At 42.2% G+C, this 22,453-nt stretch overlaps 1 long non-coding RNA gene across 4 annotated transcripts in view; it reads right to left on the bottom strand.

The window, feature by feature from the left end:
- The window catches only part of LOC142418265 (uncharacterized), a 124,838-nt gene extending 102,817 nt beyond the window's left edge, over positions 1 to 22,021 (bottom strand). For 3 of the 4 annotated variants that reach the window (XR_012778233.1, XR_012778235.1, XR_012778231.1), the window contains exon 1: positions 21,798 to 22,021. This is a non-coding gene — a long non-coding RNA (uncharacterized LOC142418265). The remainder of the gene's footprint in view (positions 1 to 21,797) is intronic. The other variant, XR_012778232.1, reaches the window with a different exon arrangement.
- Positions 22,022 to 22,453: the final 432 nt, after the last annotated feature.

The raw sequence follows: 22,453 nt of genomic DNA, 5'->3' as shown, positions 1-22,453 counted from the left end.
AACCGAGCATTTTTTAGGAAAAGATATGGCTGTGAAATCAAGTGCTATAAGAATTTACTCTATGCTAGGATTAAAGGTTCTTGTGCAGATTTAATCTGACATCCTCAAACATGTGTATTTTGACACTGCCTTCATCCTTTATGTATCTGAAAGTTACAGGATTTTACACTATCATTTATATTGCCTGAAAATACATTTTTTCAAGTTCACATGCTTTTTCTGCTTTTTCTAGTGTGAAGATTTTGCACAAATTCTGTCATATAACATTCTGAGGACGCATTTGGTGAAAATGAGCTTCTGCTGCTGGACCCCTTCTCTGCCACCTTCAAAAAAATTCCACGCACCTTTGTATTTTTGCCAAATTCCAAAGCAAAAATAAAAACCCAGAACAAAATCCCCGTTTTACTTTTTGCAGATATAAAAAAATGACTCTTCTTTCTATCAGTGCAATTATTTGGAAACAATACTCTTTGCAAAACAAGTCAAAAATTACAAAATAAATAAATGCAAAATAAAAGTACCCTCTCCTAGCGCTTTATGATACTTCGTTAGCTTGTGAAAGAGAGAAGCTGAGTATTTGCTGCCCTCAAGTGGCATCCTGTTTTCTTCTTTCTAGAGGCGTTCACAATGCTGCTTCATCCCTTTTATAGCTTAAGTTCAGGGTTTTTTGAAAGAAAATTGGAAGCTTGGAGCAAACAGAATTCAGCTTTCATTCAGAAAACATAAGTTTTTAAAAATATATATTTCTCCTTAAATACTGAAAAGATGTTTGACAAGCCTGATTTTGGATATGCTTCATCTCTGCTCTACTGCATTGTAGAAAAGAAGGATGCTGGCACACACAACCACACAAAATACGGGCTCCAAAAAAACTGAATATCGCTGATTACTCTTTTGTGGCTTTGAGTTTTCGGCTATGCAAAACAAACCAAGAAATATGGTCTGAGAAAAATGTTCTTGCTTAAAGAGGCCATTTCTAAATTGTAGTGGGGAAAATTTGAGTTTGCCATATCTTTGTAGATCATGTTGAATTACTGACGATGGGCTGAAAACGTCAGGGAAAATGGCATTCGTATCACACTTCAAAGGTGGGGTATAACCGGTTTAGGAGCTAATCCAGTTGCAGCTCAAAGGCAGCTGGATCAGATTCCAACTCAGGCGAAATGAGCAATAAGAATTGCATTTTCAGACTGCATTACATGAGAAAATATATTCTTTCCAAATACGCTCCAAACAGAAACCTTCTGTGGCGATCCAAATGCCTTACTACAGTCTTCACCTGTTTTTCCAAACCAGCACCAGTTCCTGCGGCCTGAAGAGCAATTAAGAGCTCCCTGTATGGGAGCTTGTTTTATTCACGCTCTGCATCCAGGAGTATTAAGGAACTGCAGAACCACCCTATTGCATCAGACTATTAATATGTGTCATCGGACCATTCAGGGGCCACGTCTGCCAGGTCCCATGGTGGCATGTCATACCGACACAAAGTAGACAGATGGTGCCTCAAGGATAACACACGCTCTTGGTTACAAGAAGATGCGACAATCAGACAAAAAGCAAAATTGAGGAATAGGAGCAGGACAAAATGAGTGAGGAGAGCAAGTCCTGCACAGCTCCCTATGTCTTTATGTAATAAAAAACATCTGCATATTAACATGAAATAACAGCTCTGGATGCATTTCTGTTTTCCTCCCTCTCCAATTTTATCCTAATGTCCCTGTCCCTCTCTGACATATGTTGCAATCCTATTGTGAAACCAGTCATTTTCTGAAATGTCCGAAAATAGCAGGTGGGCATGACATGAAATGACTAAACACCCATCATTTGAGACTGGCTGCAAAGGAGATGTAAATTGCACATGGAAGAAAAAAAAGAAAAAGGACAGTAAACAATGCAGTCTTTTCCATTTACTTCTAAGATCATACATGTCCTGAACTAGGATAACTGCATCCATCTGGACTCTTGCCTGGACAACCTCTGCTCCTGTCTCTTGTTGCTGCTGGGAGCCTGGCTGGTGCCAAGACAATGCCAGGGAGGTGTCTCTGCTGCGCTGGGGAACCAGCATGAGATGCAGAGCCTGGCATCACCAGCCTAATACGCAGAGCAAAACGTTTTGTTAGCATGCAAACTGTGCTGCCGGTGCTGCAAGCAGAGAAGCTCAGCCTCGGCTGCCCTCTCACCTGACTTACCCCCTCAAAGCCCAGATTTAACCCTGACATTTGGCTTGTCTGCTTTTTATAGAGCTCCCTTTTCTTTCAGTTTGTGAAACCACACCGTCTTTTGTATTTATTTTTGAAGCCAGGCAAGAATACATGTCCGGTCACAGAACACGCTTGTCTTCACAGTTGGCAAAGTCAGAGTCACAGCAATCATACTTTGGGTCTGCTTGGCAATGTTAACAACTGCCTCTCTTACATTTCTTCAGGCCGCTACAGCTCCGTTTCAGAAAACCCTCAGGTGAGCGTTCCCACTCCCGGTGAGCGTTCCCACTCCCGGTGAGCGTGCGAGCACAGTGGGTAAGAGCAACACACGCTCATCTCTGCAAACACCCTCTTCAGCTGAGGGCTGTTAAGGACACAAGGCAAACCAGTTCCTAGGCCATTCCCGTAACAGATTTCCTTCGATTCTGCTCAGCTGTGTCTTGCCACAGAGTCTGCCTATGGCATCCACGCTGGGCAGGACATCAGCAGGGTTTTAAGAGCTCTTACAAAGGGGCAATAATGAAGCCTGGGGTTCAGTCTATGCCAGGCAGAAAAGCTACAGAGATCTCATATCTCCCTGCACCCTGCCTGGATCCAGTAGCACTTGCAGAGGAGGCATGTGCTACTAGCACTACTAGCACTTGCAGAGGAGGCATGGAGCTCAGCCCAGCCACCCCGGGGACTTCTCAGCAGAGAGAGCTGTCAGAACATGCTCAGGGCAGACATCTTTCTTAAAGGTCTTTTCCAACCTATACGATTCTGTGATTCTGTCTTCACTGAAAGGGTTATCAAGCATTGGAACAGGCTGCCCAGGGAAGTGGTTGAGTCACCATCCCTGGAGGTATTTAAAAGACGTTTGGATGAGGTGCTTAGGGACATGGTATAGTGGTGGTCTTGGCAGTGTTAGATTTATGGTTGGACTCGATGATCTTAAAGGTCTTTTCCAACCTATACGATTCTGTGATTCTGTGATCTGGACCCTTTTCCTCAGGGCTGACTGCACTGGAGATCTGTGGTGCTCTGGTCTTGTAGGACCTTGACCTGCCACCACTTGTTGCCAGAAATGAGCTTTCCTCATCGTGCTCAACAAGCACAGGCAGACGATCAGACAGAAGTGGATACGATAAAGGAGCACAACGACTAGAAATACATTTGAAGTTCCCAGATGGGAAAACAGCAAAGCAGAGCCCATCTCATGCCTCAGACAGCCTTAAAAAAAAAAACCAACCATACAGCAGAGAACTTTCTTTGCGACATTTGCATCCGCTCAGTGAAGAAGTTGCTGGGAGTGTCATTTCCCAAAGATTTCACTTGTCTGAGGAGCAGTGTAGCACAATGTGGCTGCAACAGGAAAGCCTATAATTTTATGCACTGGAAAAACTTTGGGGCATTTCATGAAGCAATCAAGTGGGAGAGCCAAAGAGTTTAACAGAATGCCTATAATTCCAGTCATTTTGTGAAAATATCCAAAAGTTTATTCTAAATAAAATATAAATATCTGATCAGACTGACAAATAGTCTTTTAACTCCGATACATTATGTTCCTATGACAGATTTTAAGATTATATAACTTGTCAAGTAACATAGTCCTTGTCTTCATCACACCACACCTGGTTTTCTCTACTAGCAGATGTCATGCAAGTATCATAAGATATGCATGAGGAAAAGAACCCAACCTAAAATGCCATCAGTGGAAAGATCAGCATAGTTAAGTCTCCTGAGCTGGAAAAAAGGCAATCTATCTCCAGAGATGCTTTCTTGCAAGGAAGCCCTCAGGATTTACAATGTGTTAGTACAGTGTTCATGGAGAAGTCTGTATCACCCTACTTCGTATCTGACCCTAAAAAAATCTTTGTTCAAAAAGAGGAGTAATCACAAAGGCTTTTATTTTGTCTTAGTTACCTGACCAGTAATAAATATAGTATGCCTAATTGTAGGTGGAAAAGGGCATAGTTAGGGATTTCCTACTAGTGCTATCAATGTTAAGCATCTGTCAGTCCAGGACAAGAAACTGAGTACCTAGGGAAATCATGATCTGCTACCGAGGAACCTTTTTCTTCCTAAATCCTTCAGTTCCTAGTTGAGGCATTGGCAATGCTGTTACCCTGGAAATCTTCATGCTGTAGTCAGCATTGCATGGCATTCACTGTTTTGTGTTCCTGCTCCTGTTTTTACCCTCAGTTCATTCCTGTGTCATTTCAGCCCTTCTGCTTTAGAGAGGAAGGAGCTACAGTAAACACTAGGTAAGGACCCCACTCATCAGGACCCTTTAATTTTTCCTGCTATATTGTAAAACCCTAAACAGAAGAGTTTGATGGAAGAGGCCAAGAAACCAGTGTGTGTGTGTGTGTACTCAAATGGCGATCTAGCAGTACCTGCACCATCGCTGTAAATAATTTCCCTGGCAAGGAGTGAATGTAGTTTCAGAGACTACGGCTCTTTTATTATTCCCTAATAAATGTATGAGAAACACAGCACCAATGGTCAGCCAGGCAGAACACACACCAGGACAGAATTTATGATTAAACAGCCAAACAAAGCAGCACTTACATTTCTGAGTCTACAAATCTGCACAAGCACTGAAGCAAGAGTAACAACAATAAAGCCCATAAACAAACCTATTGATAGGGAGCAGGGCAGAGAAAAGAAAGGTGGAGCTTTTGCTGTCTTGTTGGGAAGAGAAGACATACAAGACGCATGCTTTTGCCAGGAGTTAACACAAAGCCAACTGTGAACTGCCGTGGCTCCTGTGACAGAATAGGGCTGTGAAGAGGCCTTGAACGAGAAGTTAAGCAGCAAAATATGAGTTACATACTCGTGTTATTGACCCAAGAACTCACACACCAACATATAACTTGGAGATGTTAAAGGTTCCTTAATATAGGAAAGGCACATTTGTGGCTCATTTATTCCAGCCAACAGGAGAGGTCCTAGTTTGCAGGCAGATCCAACCCAAGGGAAAGGCCCACAGGCAGCACGAGGAGCTGAACTGTTGCAGGAAAAAAACATGCTATGCAGACACTTGCACAGAACGAGGTAAAGGACCAGCGGCTGGCCGAGAATGGAGGTGTCACGGTCCAAAGCACCATCTACACAAAGTGATACAAAAAGCAAGGTTAAAAATACCCTGCCTATGAGCAACAGGGGGAAGGAGCCTAAATGACCTCCTCTGGTCGGAAGAGGCAGAGGCAAGCATAAAGCCACGGGAGAGTCATCCTGAACCAACTATAACTTATTGGAAGGCTTTCTTAACTCAGCACTCCTAGGCTGTGGCCCCTTCTTTGGGGTGTATGGGGCAACCCAACCCCAGGACTGCAATGCCAGGTTTTTGTCCCTCAGCAGCAGCAGTCCCAGGTGTAAGCAATGGCCAGGATCGAGCACCAGCTGAGCCCCAGACACAAGCACCTCCCTACAGCAAAGGAGCCCCAGCCACAGGACACAGCACAAAACAGGGAAACCGGGGTCCAACTGTCAGATCAGCAAGCATGAGATGGAGAAGGTGCCAGGTGAGTCTGCAGCAAGACACGGGTTACAGCAGATGGCCACAGCAACCGGGCTAGAAGTGAAGGTAACTGGGAAGTGGAAACCGCTAAGCCTGAGTATGTAGACAGGCAGTTTGTGGAAAGTGCCAAGGCCAGGGAAAAACATCCCGGCTGCTCTGGGTTGGAAGCATCAAAAGAAGCAGGATGCATCAGCAACATGAAAGCCCTGCGGAACATGTGTCCTCAAATGAAACAGCAGTCAGTTCCCCCACCAGAAAGAAGAGGAGAGGCAATCAAAAGTCTCCATGCTGGAAAGAACAGGAAGATTTAAAAGCCCATAACTGCAGCAGAGTGAAAGTCCATGTTCCCCAAGTCAACTCTCTGCCTAAATACCAGGCAAACAGCAGCAAAGAGAAGCCCAGAGCACCATGGAAAGCAGAAAGGTGATTTGAGGTGTATGGTTCTACTTTATTCCTTGTCTTCATTTAAATATTTAATCTTACTGTTTAATTACGGAAAACAACAGGGTTTCTGGATAAGACACTGAATGAGGACTACGGTTTAATTTCTTGTCTCTTCTACTGTCTGAGACGTGACTTTGGCAAATGCTTTTCTTCTCCGCACCACTGTTTCACCTCTGAAATTTGGCTATTCTTGCATACTTAGATAAGAGAAATTTCCAGTCAAGCTTTCCCTTACTGTGAGTTTTTACAGTGCCTAGCACAACAGGGCTTTGACCCTAACTCAGACCTCTAAGTGCTACTAAATTCAAAAATGGTCGCTTACACATTTTACAACGCCTGAATGCATCCACTACTGCAGATGGAGCCTCATACTAATGTAGAAGAAGTAGATCATTTTACCAGAGAAAGATTATTTGTAAAACAGGCAGAACCAGTCAGCTGATGTGACAGAACACCACAATATGGGGTCTATCATGATTACATACATTAAAATGTTTATTACAGATTTAGGAAAGAAACTAGAAGCAGATGCCTTATTCTGCTTCAACCACCGTGAGGCTAAGGAGCCCAGACAATGCAAAACACGTTTGATTACGGGTTAGTTTGTTATTAGTACTCTACTGCTTCCAGCATTGTTAACTTGCTCACGGCAATAATATAACCTATGTATTGTAGACGGTACATGAAGATTTCTACTTATATAAAGTGATCCCCAAAGTCTGTTTTGACTGCAGAATGGAAACTGTTGATTTTAGCTGATAACGGCTGAGCTGTAAGGAGGATGAAGATAGCCACATTCCTGCTGGGCCAAGGGAACCTCTGGAGATGCCAGGAAGCCCTTTTTGGGCTCTGTACAAAGCCAGCAGTATCGGAGTGAGGTGGCCGACAGCATGTCTCTGCCAGCCAGTGCGGTAGCTTGCACAGTGCCGCAGCCTGTGCACAACGCGTGGGACAGGCACCAGCATATCCATCTCGCTGTGGCACTGGCCCTGGTCTCGTTAGTCCTGCTGAGAGCCCTGGGGCAGTGCCAGCCTGAGACTGCATCCAGGGTGCAATTTGCTGTCTGTGCTATAGGACTGGTTGCGTGGTGTAGGCACACGTATCCAGTCCCTGAATCTGCACTAGTGCCTTGAGCTTTGCCAGTGGCTGCTGTTGTTTCAGGCTGTGGTGGCTTTCCCATGGTTTTCTGCACGAGTGAGAGCCCGAAGTGCCTTTTCAAACGGGGACCTAATCACTATAAAGCAAATTACTTTTAAAATCTAAGCTTACACGTGTGAATCTTGGCCCAGATCTTAAAAAAAAATATATATTCCTGACAGTGCTAATTATTATTTTTCCACATAATTGTAGGAGAGAGGGTGCCAAGTATGAAAGATAAGGGAATGCAGCCGGGCTGAAGGCAGTGGGTTCTGCACGTCCCACCAGAAGGCAGATTGGGTGGTACTTCCTCTACAGCTCCACTCGCTCACCTCGGTGGAGACCTCCTACATAAAGATGTACAGTAGCACTTCGAAATACCACCATGGGAGACAGGAAGATGTGTGAGGAAACAAATATGCAAAAAAGGTAACTGGAAACCAGATGAAAAAGCAGTATAAAAACACAGCACGTCTGTGGTCTCCACGGTTTCAATTCCTCTTACCGATCTGTGACGCTAGGTAAACCAATTTATAGTTGGATCTGTTCATTATTAAAGAAAATTGACCAAATTCCTGGTCTGCAAAAGAGTTACCATCTCTATAAAGTAGGCCACTGTAAGGTATCTCGCTTTTTGTCCACTTTGGAGTTCATTTGCCTGTGATGAATGGCTATTGATGCAAGGTAACAAACACTCTATTCTTTCATGCCTTGCCTAGATCACAGGGCAGGTGAAGGAAGAGGGGCAGGTGATAGGGATTATGGAGTGCAGCAGGTCAGTGAGATCCCTTGATATGGCAGAAAGGGTATTTCCAGCTATAGCCCAATAACCAGAAATAAAAAGGGGATTTCTGACATTGTGGATACCATTTCAAATCACTGTTGCATTTATTTAAAAAAAAAAAAAAAAAATCAACCACACAAAACTCAAGAGACCTCAAGGTCTGCCAAGGATTGATTCGCTGTGTGACTGCAACCAAGTTCCTTCCCTTCCAGGTGCTTCTGTTTGCTTTGTCTTACCCATTTCATTCTTTAGGGCAGGGAATATTTCCTTGTCTGTGTTTTCACAGAAACTAGAGCAAGGGCACTCCGGTCTTGAGTGATATCCCTTGCTGATATTTCAATAATGATACCTGAAGATTCATTTAGAGCAGATGGCCTCAAAGTCTTAGACTTCAAATAAGTAAGGAAGTTCAACACTGGTTCTGGTTAAGAGCACTTTGACTAAATGCAGGACTCTGAATCCATAGGCAGCTTGGTGGAACCAATTTAACCACTGGTAGCCCCTCAGGTGAGAAATGTAAGCCGCTTCCATGAAGCAGTTGCAGCATTTCCTTCCACACAAGGCAGCCAGCTCTGCTGCCTACAGTGATCCCTTGCTGCTCTGCACAAAGCACAGCTGACCTACAGATGCTGCCGAGTCTGGGGGAAAGGGAGAGAGGCAAGTGGCTCTGAAGCAGTTGCATGGAAGAAAAGCTAAAAGAAGAAAACAGAAAATAACATTTCAAGCAAGAAACTAAAAAAAAACCAAAAAAAAATAAAACAGGAAAATTATGGGAAATGCAACATTCAAAGGGACCTGTCAGAAGATAAGCAAAGAAAGTTCTTTTTTTCCTATTAAGTGAAAGAATGGTAACTACTTCGAAGTAGATATTTAAATAATAATTCAATGCATCCTACATTTAGTTATTCTATGCAGTTGCCAAGCCCACCTATTTTATCACCAATGGAAAAGTGGTGAGATTTGTAACACTTCGTAGTTACGAGCATAACATATTTTACCTTTCGAGGGCTGTCATAAGGTTTACTTTATTTGTGCCTCACAACTGATTCTTTAAAGTGTGTAATATATGCTGTTACTCATTTAAAATGCTGGTTGACCAATGACCGCATATGCATAAAGAAAAAAAAAAAAGAGATTACAGAGCGATTGTCTATTTAGAATTAGCTTTCCCCATCTAGATATATCTCCCAATTTTCAATAGATTTCCTTGTACAGATCCCACTAGTTGCTCATCCCTAGTCCCAAAGCAAATTCTGTATCCATTTCACTTAATTCCTTCACATGTTTATTCATTTCAATGCTATTTTTTCACTTCTGACACTTTGTAAAAGGATTTTCATTTTTTCAAGTGATGTGAATTGTACCATTCATTCTGCTGACCTTTACAAAACTAAGAGGAACCTTCATTTTTACAAGTCTCCAATTAACGTTCAAAATGTCTGTACCGCAGTTCCTATAGCCATGTAAACGTGGCTGAGGAGATTAAATGGTCTAGTTAATTTGCTGATTCCAGCGGAATCGTTCAGACCTACTTAAGGTATCCGCATTTAAACCAAGTGATTCATACAGTGACAGTGAAAACCAGCGGAATTCCTAATTATTAGCTAAGTGCTGCAAAGTGTTAGTGGTAATGTAAAAAGATTATAGATGGTTTCTAAAGGAATTTTAGCTTGTCAGGTCAGCCTTTTTTTGTGTTAAAGCATTGTAACAAACCACAGCCAATAACTGTGCTTTATTAGCTACTTCTGGTTTTCAACCGCTGTAGGTTTTAGTTCTCAGCATCCTTCCTCACCCCACAGATTGAGACTGACCAGGTTGGATACTTCTGTCAGAACAGGAATTTACTTGTAGCTGCAGTTTTGAAACAGCTGCTGTATCCTTTCATTTGTTTTGTTTGCTTTATTCTGAACTCCTTTCCTGTTTCTTCAGTGGTTTTGAAATGACCGGTTTTCTTGCAAGTGGGTACATAAGTCTCCATCACATCTAATGGGATCACACCTGGAAACAGGCAAATTGTTTCTACACATGTGTATGGAGACTCGCAATATCTCTGAGAATATAAAATACTCTTCAATTTCTATAGCACTTCTCACAGGCATCGAAATAAGAACACACTCCGCTGCAATACTGAAAATTATTAATAAACAGAGATTTGACTTCGCCCTCTCCTGAACTGGTAAGGAGTAATTACAGCTAACTGCCCTTTCTTGATATCACACCAATTGGTCTCTAGAGGATCAAATATCCCTTTAGAGAATTATTTTTCTTTCCTGGAATGCTCTAAGCAAAACTCCTAGGAGAAAGAGACAGACTGTAGTCTTAGGTGACTTGATATTAGTCAAGTCTTACGTCCGTATCTCAAGCAGGCAAACATCCTAGCTGGAAATTTGGCTGAAGTGGCTCACAAAAGCCGTGTCGATAATGAAACAGAAATCCCTGGGCCCGGTGCAAAGGGTACAGCTGAAGCTGTGTGGGTGCATTACACAGGGCCTCAGAGCAGATGCTCTAATGGTTCAGATGCTCATGAGAGATGGTGTTTATGTCCTCACGGTCTTTCGAAGACAGGCACCGACTTTCTTGCCCTGGCCCTAGTCAGCTCCCACACAGAGGTGGCATATTTATAGGTTGGTGTTGTGCTCAAGCTAATAGTAATAAGCCCAGGGAGTTAGCAGCAGTCAGACACCCAGGCAGCCCTGCATCTATGAAATCAAACCTATAGGCAGAAAAATCTCAGTAATATGAAATCCCACAAGAAGGATTATGAAGATGGCTGGGGTAAGACAGCTGTCACAATATTTGCTTTACATATGAAAGAAAAAAACTTCTTTGGCATTTTTAAATTGGAACAGCTTAATTTGATAATAGTAATTCATAATAAACATGCTGATAGTTTGAGAACAGGATATTCACAGAAAGAATTAGGTTACATCCAACGTTACAATTTCAATAGAAATAAAATGTTATTTAACAAATCTAAAGTAAATCAAGTCAATTTACCACTGAAGCCACATACGGTGAGTTTCAGCAGAAAACAAATTCATAACTTCTTGAGGAAAAGCTTTTAATAGATGTATAAAGAGAACTCTAGCTTCTCCAGCACAGCCAGTTCTGGTTTAGTTTGTGCTAAACACATACATATATTTACAAAATAATACCACTGTCAAATACAGATACATTAAAAAGAAGGGTGGGGGGGAAGTCTTTGAAATAAAGTACACCAGCTGAAATTGCTTTTGGCAGGAGATATGCAGGAAGCTTAAAAGTACGGTATATACCACACAAGTCGCATTTAATAAATTCCTTAAGTCTGGTATGCAGGTTTCAGTTAGTTCAGAACGTCAGCTGAGACAGACTCAGTTTGCTTCCTCCCACTTAGCCTTGATGAAAAAACATCAAGGCAAACCATTTCCCTGCAGAAAAGTTATCATATTGGGTATATCTCTACAAAGACTGCTTACTCTCTACTGGAAGAGAGTGTTACCACAGAATCAACCTCTTCTGTTTCAACTCATCAGAAAAGCATGCAGAAATCATAATAAGCACAAGCCAAATAATCCATGTAAAATTACCATACTGGAGGAGTTTCTCATACACAGGTCTGATTTGCTTGACACTTGAGAAGTTTCAGGTTTTCTGCTCTAAAATAACTTCTCAGCCAGAAAATATAAGGGTCTATAAAAATTTGCACTTTTGAATACGTCTGTTACATGCATTTTTAAATCCATTACAGAGAAATAAAGACAAAAAGAAGCATCAGTTCCAAGCAAGCAGCAAGCATCTATCATTTATTCATCATTTTTAACTTGCGTTTGGGGAAACATCCTTCTGAGACACACCAGCCCCTTCCCTCCTTCCCCTGCTTTTCTACTCTCAAGAAGAAGCTTCCACTCTATTTTGCCATTACTCCCAAGTATCTGCAAGATCAAATCGTCTCATGCCCCTTGATGCACATTTTCTTCTTTCATCCCACCCTGAATAAACAAATCCTTTGTCTGGTCTATGATATTCATTTTGGCTGAAGTTCTTACTTCAGACCTCCCCTTTAAGCACAGACACGCTTTTTCTATGTTTCAGATCTTAAAATCTTTCTCTTAACAAAGAGCTGAGAAGAGGAGAAAGGAAAGAATAAAAGATGGTTTGTTCCACTGTGGAAATCCCTCATACTCTGTTCTGAGTGGGTCTCCTGCCTCACGTATTTACCAATTCCAGATGTTTCCGTGAAAGGATTAATCCCCCCCCCCCAATGAACTTAATTGTTCTATAGCGTCCTGCAGGATATGGAGAGGGGAAAAAGAGGGTATTTTCCTCTTGACCCTTAGCTGCAAAACAATTTGTACCCTGAATTTTGGAACAGACAGCTTCTGCAATGCTCCCGCAGTGTAAACACACGAGCTATTCTCTGCCTTCAGACTGTCTCATTTCTTTAAAGACATCAAATTGGTTTTAGCCAATGTTATAACAGCAGTGAGTTCCTAAAACGTCCACTTGTGTTGGTTTCTCTCCTAAATTTTCTTGCATATCAACACGCATTTGGGAGGTTTTTAAACTTCAGACATCTGCAAGTTACTTTGTAAAACAGTAAGAGCACAGTGAGACAAAAAAAGTAGTATATGAACAACATAAGTCTGACTAGTAGAGCTAGCTGGCAATACATAACGCATTTTTTCAGCAGGTAGACTCTAGAAATCTTAATTCATTTATTTCAAGAATGTGCTGTGAGCTTACTGAATGTAGCATGTATCTGGAGCCAGAATACGGTTCAGGGATAACTTAATTAGCTGTGCTGTCCAGGATACAGCTCAGTTCAAGAGAACCTTATAAAAAAACCCAATAGTGAAATTTAAAACACTAAAGGAAGGTAGTAGCATGCTTTGGTGCCAATATTTTTTCTTATAACATATAAAGAGCATCATATGCTGCGATGCTATGTAAGTGTTCAGCACCAGATAATGAACTGAGGTAACTGAGCTACCTTCAGTATTTTTAAAAAACTAACATTATTCTTCTACCTGCAATCTGTAAAACTTCTCAGCTACATACATACTTTTCTGTGCTTCTTCAGCATACGGCTACCCTGTATCCCCTCATGCAGGAACCACACAACCCGCCGCGATCGCCTGAACTCCAGAGGAATTCCCCCACCCCCACAAATTCAAGCTGCCCATTTGCAAAACACGTTGCAAGATCAGCCAAATTTTGAAGACCAAAAGGCGAGGCTGTTACTCACAATAGGGATGTAAGAGCAGACTTTAACTCCTCAGTACAGGCTTTTCCTTTTAAAATTAACCTACTTTCTACTTCCCAAATAAATAACCTGTAAGAAGCATATATTAGGTTGTAGAACATGGCTGCTGTTACTGAATACCTGGTTCTGGGAAAGCAGCTGCCCCAGCAAGCCACTTTTCAGATAGTTTCAATTTTCTCTCTCTCCCTCATCTGGCCTCTATTATTTCCAGGAATTTGTTTAAATGAATGCTGATTAGTAAGAGCTATTTACCCTAATTTCTCATGAATTAAGTGCAGAAGTATAATCACTTGCAAACACTAAAGCACAGTGTACTTCAGTTATTTTATGTTCTTTTCAAAAAAAGGCCAACAGAAATAAAGAAATCAACAGGCAGGACTGAAAAGTAATTAGTGATTTGGGGTTGCCAAAAGGAAAAAGCTTAAAGAAGTCTGTTGTCATCACCTTTTCTCTGTAAATCAGGTTCTTAGAAAACCCATCCATTTAGAAACATGCATCCAGGTGGAAACCCTCCTCTCTTCCAGATTTATAAATAAATACGCATAGCTGGATCGAAACCTCTTTACTTTGCACCAATAGAAACGGCTATTAGAAACAATTATATAATTAACTAATTAACATAACAGCTCACCATTAAAAGCATTTTTAGTCTTACGTTTAGAAGTACCAGAGTAGCCAATTATCATTCTGTTGCCAGCAGAGCACCAGGAAGCTCTTCAGAAGCAGTGTGAAACGTGAAACTTCACTTTCTTACCCGAGGGGTGCTTTTTTTCCCCACATTCCTGCACTAGTCAGTACTGCAGAAGAGATAAATGTATAAGATAGAGAATTACTATATTGATTATATGTAGGGCCAATCAGGCTGCAACTTCCTCAGTATGTCGCCATTCTGCAACTGGATACTGGGGTCCCAGTTCTGATCTCACTGGTCAGGAGAAGGAGAAATGTAATGAAAACCAGAGGAGCTGCCTCAGCACTAAACAGATAGGAGAAGAGCATCCCTCCCTTGGCACCTACAACTGCCTCCCCAGGGTCGGTGACGGAGAGCAGCTTCCCCTAGACTGGAGCAGGGACTGCAAAGCAAGACAGTTTGGAGGGGAATGTGGGCTATTTTTATTTGCTATTTAATTTGGAGCCCTTATGTTTCATAATTTCAAGAAAACCTAAGTGTTTCTCTTTCACTTGTATAAATGCAAGCTAAAATACACAATCGCATGACACCAAGACTGACATCAGATATATCACGTGAAGTCACAAGAGCTCTCAACACTGTACTATATTTGTACGGCATTAAAAAAGTCTTTTACAGAGACATCTCACCTTTTCCCTGCCACACAGGTCTTCTCCTATTCCGTTTCTTTTATACATACTAACATGCATAATTTATTTTCCCATATGTATAAATCCTAGCCTTTATTTAACCCCTCTGGTTTCCCCCATAAATAAGGGCTTCATTCAAAGAAGTACAACATTTTTTGTCTCCTTTTCCTGTTCAAGAGCTCACTGTAACACCTTCTAAATGACAGCAAATAAGTTCCAAAATACCTGCTTTTAACCTTCCTCTTCATCACAAATTAAACAGACCACACACACACATGCACATATATGTTTATTTTTTCTTCATGCAAGGCAAAACCATTCAGCCCATGACCTATCGAACAAGTACAGTTCCTTGGTTAAGGAAGAAAAAAATAAGGCTGCATCATGCTTTGCCAGGATGGCAAAGCAATGTGGTTCTCACCAATTCTAAAATTTCAGTCCTAAAAGTACTCTCACTGTTCCTTTTTATAAGTTTTTCAGCATTTTATGATCAGCTGGTGACCAAAGACGGAAATCATTTACTCGCTTGCATACTCGTATTCACCTCCATTTTCTCCCTGGGGCAGGACCACCTTTGTAGGGAGTCCAGCAGAAGTCCCATTTGAAGACACCCTATGCTGGCTTTTAAAGAGCGTTTCATTTTCATTATTGCATATAAATCACACCTCTATTCCCGAAACTACTCAGATTGCTGGATTACACTCCGAAGGACATAACCAGTAGCAATAATAAATTGCTGCAAACTAGAAGAGATTTGAGTAATTTCAAACAAATACATGCTCTAGCAAAAAAAGACAAGTTACAACCTTCTTTTTAGTTACACATATTAGGGATCATTTTCCCAATTGCATACAATTCCCCAGGGTTAGAAGACCTGTCCCAGAATGAGCCATGGATTGCCATCGCTGCTGGCAGGGTCGCCTTTCATCTGCAGTCCTTAAAGGAGGTGGCAGGTGGGGAACGATGTAGGAACAATGATCATTAAGGCTTTAAATCAAAAGATGAGGTGATTTACTTAATTCAGTTGGGACCCTTTGGATGTCCGTATCCATAATGACACCCACCCAATTAAAACGGGCCTTGCCCTCTAGTTAAAACATTGCCATTAGCTCCATTTTGTACCACTGCAAAAGGCCCAACGCTAAGATCCCCCAAAATCCATATCTCTGGAGCCATCCTCTACATTAAATGAGGCATGAGCTTCTTGGTGAAAAAGAGGCACATGGGAGTAACAGCAACACACTGTGAAAAATACTGGTATTATTATAAAAGGTGGTATTACAGACAGTAGCACCTATGCAGTGTGCAACAGGATGCTCCTTATATAAACAAAATAATCCAAGATCATTGGTTAATGCTTACATGCCTTCTTTCAGAAATATCTTAAGCTAAATAAATTAGGTGATATTGTTTCTTAAATTTGAACAAGCTAAAACTCATCTGCCAACATCTCTGAATTCACAAGGATCATGAAAAGCCATTAGCTATGGTGTAGGAGGTCTTTATAGATGTTGTATCTAGTTTGGAGCTCCACTTTTACTCTTGCTTGGCTTGACATACTACTCCTCCAGCACTCCCCTGCTTTCTAAATTGATTAAATCACTGTGACTGATGCAAAGGGGTTAGGACAGCAACACAGACATTAGTTAGACTGCGTAAAATTCACCAAAAGAACATTTTGTGACACACCAAATACTACCGACACAGAGCGCATCCTAAATCGTGGGGTCAGTTAAAATTTTTTAACTTGTATTTCTCAAAATTACACCTAGAATAGCCCCATTTCAAGTTGAACAAAAGAAGTTGGGTCTCACAAAAATCCATTATAGGAATGATAAGAAGTGCAAGAAAAAGACATTGCTTAGAAAAGCAAGAAGCCTCCTCAAACTTGCACAAATGACTGCGTACGAGCACCTGAAGGGCAGATTGTGAGGAAGGACAGCACTGTAGAGTCAGAATCTGCAGTATTCGTTTACCCCATTATTCACTAACAGCTGAACTGCAAAAGTCCAGGCACGGCCAGGCTATCTGTCGTGACACTGTCACAGAGGTTTCAGAAGCCACCCTTCCACAGCTAGAAGTTGCCATGCCTCAGGTGAGAGGCAGCAATTGATTGCACGATGGTTCCTACGTGGCTGTGATGCAAATACAGTTGGTTCCCTTAATCTGCTGAAGATCAGGACCGGACCCACACTGCAACCAGCACACCTCGGTGGAGCTGACAGTGGCTGTTTTTCAGCCAGGAATACAAATGTTCATCCAATGGTAAAATAGTCTCAGTTAGCATTTACCTAAATTGCATGAGACACAAAGAAAACCATCTGAGCTTCTGTGTAACAGCTCCACTCTTTCCCCAGGAGCACACAAATAGCAACCTGCCTTCCACTGTGCCAGGTAGTCTAACGCTATTTTAAATGGCATTGCTCTCATTGTTCTTCTAACCCACTATACAAATTTAAGAGCACGCTCACAGCTACCGCTGCTTTAGCTTTGTGTTTAGCTTAACTCAGAGGTTATTTGTTTTGTGGTTTGTTTTCTAGTCGGTCTCATACCCCAGCTCCAGGAGGCAGTTTGTTGAAAGAATGGAAACCACTAACAGCAGATGCTGCCGGAGACCAGGTATACATGAGAAACCTCTGCATCTGGGGAGGGCAAACCTGGGGGAAAATGCCGGGGGGAGAAGACATGAGCAGGACTGGACACAACGGCCGAGAACACTGATGAAGAGACAGTCTAAAGGAACAAGTTTCCAACAAGAACACAGAAATACAGGACTGGCAGGGGTCCCCAGGGTCATCCACGCACATTTGGCCACAGTAACAGGCACTGCAGAACAACATGCCATTGAGAGGCCACAGATCGTCCGCTCCCTGTGCCACCACCTATGTGTAATAAATTCATAGAAAGATAGGGCTAGGGGGAACATCCACCGATCATCTAGTGCCCCCTCCCTCCACCGAGGAAGGATCCCATGCACCCAGACCACATCTGGCAGATGTTTGCCAAACCTTCTCTTAAGACTCCCGTGAAGGAGCTGCCACGCCCGGAGAAGCTGAGAGGGACCTAAATCAGTTGGGATAGCAGTGTTCCCGTGCAAGCACCCTCTCTCTCAAGCCAGTAGGACTTTGACATGGGTGTCACAGCCTCCATTCGCCACAAACACCCAACCAAAAATTCTGGGCTCCAAAACTGAACAACGGGATGAGCTCAGTTTTCAGAAGGCACACTGAGAGATACCTTCAGGGGTGTTCCAGTTCTCAACGGTGGCACTTTTCTCCCTTCTTTTTCAGCCAGATGAGAATTTTCTTACTAGTGCCCACAGATTTCAGAACTCAACTCCTGTTTTCCAGCAGAAAATTAAACTCTTCGGTGGCTCTCCTTCAAACTCTGAGCTGAAGTTTCTCAAAATTTAGCATTTATTTCATGGGAAATTCTACATTTCTCAATGGAGTTTTATTCTAAAAGGGAAAGGAAAAGAGAATTTCCAAATTTTCCCATGGAATAAAAACTTTGACATTTGTTTCTTTAAGAGAGAATAACTGGGAATTTTCAAGCTTGTTTAGAAATTCTGTATCGCTTAATTAATATGCACTGTTCTACTGTTTCATGATATGCCAGGAACTGACTATAACTCACATTAATTCATAAAACATTTAATTTTATATTCAGTTTTTAAAATCATTAAGGAGAGTAGTGATTCAATACACACTGAAGGTTTTGCTCTCCTTTCTACTTAAAACTTCTTTCTCTGTGCTGAAAGTTTCATCACATTTTTACTAACAGAGCACATACAAAAGATGAAATCAAGCTTAAGCAAAATATGCAATTTCTTTTTGCACCTTTTTATTGTGTTGAAACATTTTCTGAAATGGGAATATGGTTTTTAAATTCTTCCTTAAATTTCTTGAAAAAGATACTACGTGGGCAAATTACCACATAGAAAATTCATCAGATTTTTCTGACAAACTCTTTTCTGGCTAATTGCATTGGGATTTTCATAAGGAGGGCCCCTGAAAACCTCACTGACTTGACTATGGAATTTGGTTTCCTCTGTATACTTCCTTTTGGGATCTTCAGTGTACATACTTCCCCAGTATGGACTTTTCCTTTTAAAATTAATGTGGTTTCCATTTCCCAAATAAGTAAACCATAAGAGACATATATTAGGTTGCAGAAAGTGGTTGCCTTTATTGAAAATACACATCCAGGAAAGCAGATGCCCCAGCAAGTCCTTTTTACAACAGTTTCAAACTTCTGCCTCTCGTTTGTTATTTCCAGGCATTTGTTTCAGTGAATGCTGACCAGTAAGAGCTATTTCCCTCACCTTCTCCTTACCTTTAACGGGGTCACCCCTGAGGAGCTGCAACCCATGGGTGACCCACGCCAGGCAGGGACGCTGAGAAGCAGCAGAGCAGCAGGAAAACCCGAAGGAGCAAAGAGCAGCCAAGAGAAACAGTTATGGATGTGGCCCCAGCCCTCCCACGCTGCCCAGCGCCTTGCTGCAGGGACTGGGGGGGTTGAGCGTAACCCACAGCGAAAATACAGGGAGGTGAGGCTGGAAAGGAGGGATGATAGGTGTTTGGCTTCTGCTCAGCCCAGGGAAGGGGGAGGAAAGTGTTTACTGAAGTGTTTATTTGATTGGTTTTGTCCTCCTTTTTCTCAACACGAGAACCCAGGTGATCAGAAGTTTGTGTTAATTGGCAATAAATTAGATTAAGTAGAAATTCCCCAAGTAGGGACTGTTTTGCCTGCCTCAGTCACTTAAGCTTCTCTGCCTGCTTTTGGATTTATGACAAAATAAAACCAGCCTTATAAGCACAATGACAAAACAAGTCATAATTTCACAAGTAAACACTCACCACTCTGCTAATAGCACTAATGTGCATGTGTTAAAATGGAGATCCTAGAGCTTTTACAGAAATATATTTCACATCCACCTACTGTCAACAACATCAGACTTTTTACACCGTGACAAATCAAAGCGCACAGGATGCTTATTCTTAGAACAAAAAGGTACTGAACATTTCTATCATAGATGATTAAATAAAATAACAGATCTAAGCCCACCATATATCCACATGAAACTATTTTTAAGATTTAAAACAGTCTTTTCTTACAGACAGAGTTCATTTTCCTACCTCTCTGCTTCCTGACTTGGCATTGACTCATGACCAAAGTACCATAACCAACACTAGGAGCCTGGCATATAGCTAGCCTGACTGGAGGCACGTACACTGCTGAAGTCCGAACTTCCTAAATACCATGTTTCACTTAAGGGATCCTGACGGTCTAAAGCGCATATTTGGTATGTCAGAAAATTAGGCTGCCACACACTGTCAGATTGAAAACCTTCAAGGTTTTCTATCGTCTCAGATCATTTCTCACAGAAGGCTGTCATGGGCAGCTATGTACAAACCCAGCCAAAGCTGCAGTCTCCAGGGCTGACCACCTGCAATGGATGACACGCTTACAGGAACGAGGCAGGCACAGAGGAGCGAAGGGCATCAAAATCTCAGCCCGTAGGGCAGCAAAAAACTACGCATTTTATCATAGTTACAAAGCACTGATCCAGGCATGATCCTAAGGCATGAAATAGGCCCCATGCCCACCTCCCTCCTGGACAGTTTACAAAGGCAGAACCTGCGCGAAGGAACGCTTTAGCTGAAATTTAAAATCGCACAGGTTCCAGGTCTGGGTCAAAACGGGATTTCTCCACTGCCTCACAAAAGGTCAAAAATGTTTCTGCACAAGGAAGTTCCTCGAGCTGGAAAGTCAGGTTTCTTTTCACTACAGGAGCATGAATATGAAGGGAAAAGCCCATCTTCCCTGGCAGATCCAGACAGGAAGAAGGGGAAGGCTCTTCAGGCAAGTCACCTCCCAGCACCAGGCCGTCGAGCATGGGGCAGCTAGAGGAGAAGGGGCCATGTGCCCAGGTAAATTGGGAAAATGCCTCAGCAGCCATCCTGGCGTGGGTCAGGAGCGAGGCCGTGCGCTGCTGGGCAGGCAGCCAGGACGCGCGAGCACAGGGCGCAGCTGGGCACACGGGCTAGCGCGGCAGTGGGGCTGCGCGCCCATTAACCGCTGGCACAAAGCCAAACCACCGCCCTGAACATCAGGCTTGAGCCTGAGGTGAGGAAACACTCATTCCCACCACGTACACCCGTTTGTGACTTTTTCTCCTCACCTGAGCTCATCTAAAAGGAAGGAACTTTAAATCTTAGTTGTCTGTATCTAGAGAGAAAAAAGGAGGTAGCAAAGAAACGAAAGCAGGTATTAGTATGTCAGAGAAAACTCTTCAACTTTCATACAAACTCCTTTATAAATTTCTTGAAAGAACCTTTTCTTAGTTAACTGAGGCGTTTCCTACCTTTTTTTACTGTGTTCTCATGTTTGTTTCTTGTGTTTTGGATTGTATGAAATTAAATCCTGCTTCCTCAGCCAGTAAGGAATTAACAGATGCCGTAAACTGAGTCACGAGGTTTGTATTTGCTCATTCTTGTTATCAACTTGATATCCTCCCTCCCTCCTCCCGTTCTCCAGGTTTATGAAGGAGGCCACTATGTGGCAGCCCAGTACCAAAAACAGATGGATGACAGGGTCAGCAGTGTCCCTGTGTAAATTTATCAGGGCTCTAAAAACATAGGGAGCAAATATTCAACTCTTTTTGGTGTGATCACAGACACCCGCAGTGAGAGAGACACGATTGCTTGCACTGCTACTGTAGAACACTCCATGCAGGTGCAGTCAAATGTTGTGTTAAGGATTTTCTCTCAGTCACCTTTCCAGGGAAATACTTTGCAGAATAACAGATCTGACAAAATTGCTTTGTGAAGTTCAACTTAAAATTACCTTTCTCAGTATCATTCCTTTCTTTTAATGTGATATTTATATATTGTGCATTCCCCATAATTCAGTATATGATTTTTATATTAGAAAGGTGAGTAATGTACTGACTCTCATATATTCATTAAATAACTTTTAGCACCTTCCACTACTCCCTATGACAAGCACTGCAGCTGATATGATGGTAACTTTAAAAAATAAACAAGTCCACAAAACCCCAAAAACTACCATTGTCAAGGAGACTCATGCAGGGAAAACATCAGAATCAGAGTCAGACAGAATATTAGCATAATAGTTCAATTAAAAGACCCAAAAGTGTACCTGTGTATTCTCATATCTGAAGTGTGAATGATGATTTCCCTTTGGAAAATTCTAAAAGAAGTGTCCAGAGAGCTCCAAATCGGGGTGCCCTGCATCATACCTCCCTCTATATCCTGTACAAACAAGCAAGTCCACAAAAACAAGGCTTTTTTTCTCATTGCAAATATGCCCTGATGTGACTGGAGCCTCTTTAGCTGTGATCTCACCTCACCTAGCAAGCTGAGTGGTTCTACATGTCTGGTCACTATTTTGATGGAGACAGCCAAGGAAAACATCGGCTTGTACCACAGCTGTGTGCCTGACTCAGTAAATGGCACCCTTTCTTCTGACTCAGCACTGAGTCACCGGTGGGGCTCAGCACTATGGGGCATGATATTTCCAAAGAAGCCGTGTTTCCGCTAAAACACAAACTAAGATCCAGCTGAGGGCTAAACACAGTTCTTGCCAGCCAGGACAACGAGCACAACAGCTTTCTGTGTGTAAAAATTCGGAAAGCCAAAGCGTATTTTATTTCCTGCTCGACACAGAAACAAGATGATTTCATCCAATTATGAAAAATAAAACCTTCACATCAAGCAGTAGCACTGTTCTGTCTTCCCAGGGGATCGGTCTCCTCACCACATCTGCACACTGAGAATTAGACCTCTAGGCTTACT

The sequence above is a fragment of the Mycteria americana genome, chromosome 1, assembly GCF_035582795.1.
Source record: "Mycteria americana isolate JAX WOST 10 ecotype Jacksonville Zoo and Gardens chromosome 1, USCA_MyAme_1.0, whole genome shotgun sequence".
NCBI classification, from domain to species: Eukaryota; Metazoa; Chordata; class Aves; order Ciconiiformes; family Ciconiidae; genus Mycteria; species Mycteria americana.
The sequence above is the reverse complement of the archived record's forward strand: the minus strand, read 5'-3'. Positions and strand labels throughout refer to the sequence as shown.